The sequence below is a fragment of the Leptonychotes weddellii genome, chromosome 5 (genome assembly GCF_054177405.1).
Source record: "Leptonychotes weddellii isolate Sample4059 chromosome 5, ASM5417740v2, whole genome shotgun sequence".
NCBI classification, from domain to species: domain Eukaryota; kingdom Metazoa; phylum Chordata; class Mammalia; order Carnivora; family Phocidae; genus Leptonychotes; species Leptonychotes weddellii.
The window spans coordinates 18,157,378-18,161,431 of record NC_138373.1 but is presented as its reverse complement, the minus strand read 5'-3'; positions in this window follow the sequence as shown (position 1 = coordinate 18,161,431).

Genomic DNA, 4,054 nt, shown 5'->3' with positions numbered 1-4,054 from the left:
GCAATGAGAGTATTGAAAAGGTTGTAAGAGGGGATGAACAAGTATGATGAAAATTAAAGAAATTAAAAATGGCACCGTGAGAAATGATGCCTCCATAGAGTTTCAATGTATAACAAAATTGTCTCTTTTGGAGAAAGATGGCTGTCAGTTTTTATTAGGCAAAGGAAATAAGAGTATGCTGCTTTTAAAGCTTTTTAAAACTTTGTAAAGAACCAACTTACTCCATCTATTGGATGGGAATGCATCCAGAGGCTTGTGAATTTAAACACCACAGTCACTCTGGGCTTAAGTACATGTGGATCTACAAAAAACCATTAGTTCACTACCTACTTTGAAAATAAGAGCTAGACAGAGTTTTCACACGGCTAGCAATCAGATTTTGTATTATATTATATTATATATATTATATTACATTATAATTTATAGACAAAAATATATATTATATATATATTATAATTTATAGACAAAAATATTAAGTTAATTTGTAGACAAAAACATTAAGTTAAAGGAAAACTGTCAGTGGGTTAGGTTTCCCGAGAATTTTTCTTCCCTCTGGGAGTTGTCGGTCACCCGTCATCTCTACTTCCTGTTATCAAGATTGCTCAAGTGTCACATGTCAGAGAAATCTTCCAGAACCCCAAGGCAGTGTCCATGCTCCATCTATCTTAGCACCCACCGTATCAAGTGAAGCAGAAACACTTTGGTGTATTTCCCCAAGGTACAGATGGGCATGTTCAACTGGCCAGTCCAGCCCACGCATCTGAAAGTATCCAATGACCACGTGAAATCCAAGCTGGTAGACTTAGAAATGTTCACACTGACAGGTCACAGGTAGCTGGTCATTGCTCAGAAGAATTTCTGGGCAGTTCTGAACATTTATTTATTTAAACTTTCATATCGTTTGAGTACCTATTTACTTAGTCTACCATTTATTATTTAAATTCTTTAGGAGTCATAAGTTTGGCTAACCCACCTAAAACGATAGAAAACATGCTAATGAAACATTTAAGGAGAGATTAAGTGGACTACTAGACCAAAATATCTCTGATAAGGAAGACACCTAAAAGGAACTGTGGGAAAGGACAGTCAGAAACATCTTGGGACTAATCAAAAGGAAGCAGCCTATGCAAATCATTAATAAGTTGTAATTAACAGGAAATAGCAAGACATTAGAAACAAGTCTTACAGCCTGGAGAGCTTAAGATGAACTTAATATTGTTTTCACATCACTGGCTACAAATAGGCGGACATATTCAAAAGCAGTGTCTTTGGGGCGCCTGGGTGACTCAGTTGGTTAAGCGTCTGCCTTTGGCTCAGGTTCTGGGATGGAGCCCCGCATTGGGCTCTCTGCTCAGTGGGGAGTCTGCCTCTTCCTCTCTCCCTCTCCCTCTCCCTGCTTGTGCACTCTCTCTCTCACTCTTTCTCAAGTAAATAAATATGTTTTTAAAAATCTTTTTAAAAAAGCAGTGTCTTCTATAAATCACAGGGTTGGGTTTTCAACAGAATCCACTTTATCTTCTGAAACTTGTATCAAACGTGTACATGGTCATGAACTGGTTCCTTCAAGGTACCATCCCTGCACTCATTATGTAATGTACCCAAGGATGAGAATTTTCACTTGTTTATATTGTGATAAATGAATAAATCAAGATATGGCGTTAATATTTCCTTACTAACACCCAAGATCTGCTAGAATAGGTACAACGGGCTGTATTCGAATTATCTGCTCATAGGTCTGTCTGCTGACTCAAGTTCCTAGGAATTGGTGATCTTTTTAACCCCAGCCTCTGACAGGTTCTCAGTAGACATTTGTTGAACCAAACTGGTAACAGAACAATGAAATCGACAATGGGACATTAATTCCATGGCAATTAAATGCACAAATGACACAGAAAACTCATAAAGAAATACAAATACATTTCATTCATTTCAACCTTAGTGGAAAAAATTTAAATAGGTTGCAAATTTTTTTTACAAGGCGATATTGATTGCTACTAGCACAATGGTGAACTACGACATTCCTCATGGCGTGCACAATGACGTGCGTTCCGGGGGACATCATTTGTTGCACTAAAACTAAAGGACAGCGCTATCACGTAGAAGGCCATTTAGCAATACTGTGACCACATCCATATTAATCTCCTACAAATGTCATGATTCTGGACTCCAGAGAATTCATCAGAAGAAAATAATTTAGAGAGGAATGGCTATGATAAAATTGTGACTAGCCATGCCAAGCCAGAGTGGAGGCCTAGATGTCCCACAAAAGGGATAAAATCCAGCTCAAGCTAGCTAAGCCAGTTGGAAGACAATTTCGAGTCCAGGTTTTAAAAAAAATGAAAGCTTGAACTTAGGCCATCGAGAGGCGGAGACCGAGTCAAAGATGCTCCAGAGGCAGAGCTGTCAGATCATAGGGAGAGCCTGAATTTAAAGAACATGGAGGAGAAAGAGGGGTACTCAGGGATGACAGAGGAGGTGTGGCGTGGCATTCGATGTGCCAGGGCAGGTGTCCACAGACACTCCCTGTAAAGGGCCAGAGAGTAAACAGCATGCGCTCTGCGGGCGGTACGGTCCCAGGGGAATGGTCTGAGAAAACAGGAGAGAAGGGGCATGTCTCTGTCCAAATACAATGGCCCTTCAGATCACTGGGGCCCTGGAAAGGTAGGAACATCATAGACTAAGCCCCCCTTAACCCAAACTTTTTAAAAAGAGGCTCCTATTTTAACAGAGACAAAGCAGATAGGAGTGTAATAATATCTCTAAATGGATTTATACTTGATTAATTACTGTGGCATCTACTTACATTTGAGAAACAGAAATAGAATGATATATGCCAAACTTCTACAGTCTGACAAGAATGCATGGTGCACATACTAATTCTGGGACCCTACACCAGAATGTCAAGTCCCTCGGGCGGGGGGACGGGGTGGGAGGGTCTGCCAGGGACATACTGGGAGCCACTAACACAGAGATCATTTCAGATGAGAATAACATGCTGCCTTCACATGTAAAACTGATGCCACAGGACCACATCTGTTTAGGGTTCATTTTTGTTTCAGTGAACAATGGGTTTTCACGGACCTATAAATACGCTGTTTGATATTCCAGGATTTCACAATATGTGAAGTGTGTAACAAGGCCACGCAAGATCAGACTCAGAAGAAGTTGCAAGGATAACAGATTTCTTTCTCCCTCTGCTCTATGCAGACGCTGGATGGGATCCACTCAGATTGAGGCAAACAAAGCATCGCTACCTCCCCTTTCTCAGAAATCCTGTTCAGAGCTCCCCTGGAAAAGGCTGCAGAAATCAGTGTGTAGAGTAGGTGAGGGACGGAGAATGTTCCTGCTGACAAAGTGAAGGATATGGTTTGTGATGTTGAATACAGAAAGGGCTGTCTCACGGAAGAGAGATTGATTCTTCGTGGCACCAGAGGACTGCCCTGGGATGCTCAGGCAGAGAGGCATTTTATTATTTTTAAAGGTTCTATTTACTTATTTGACAGAGAGAGAGCGCACAAGCACAAGGAGGGGGAGCAACAGGCAGAGGGAGAGGGAGAAGCAGGCTCCCCGCCGAGCAGGGAGCCCGATGCGGGGCTCGATCCCACGACCCTGAGATCATGACCTGAGCCGAAGGCAGACGCTTAACCGCAGAGATGCATTTTGACTCGCTGTGAGAATCTGCATTGCCCCTAATACAACGGGCTACCTCGGGAGGCAGTGAGGCTTCTGCTCCTGGGGAAGGTCATTAGATTTCTGTGATCAGGGAGGGGTCTGCAAGGAATGTAACACAGGAAAGCAAGGCAGTAGGGAGTGGGGCAAAATGGATGGCTGACGTCCAGTCCAGAGGGGACAGCAGCTACTCACCACTACTGCTTGTACGAGGGAGCAACTCCTGCCATCGCCAGGTCTTCATGGTGGTAGAAGAACCTGGAAATCCAGGTTTTCATGGGAAAACACCGAATCTTTAAATATGGGCCAAGGATTGAAATAAATACATACTTAAGAATTCAACCAAACAACATATCGATGCCCTGCAAGCAAACAGTTTAAATCT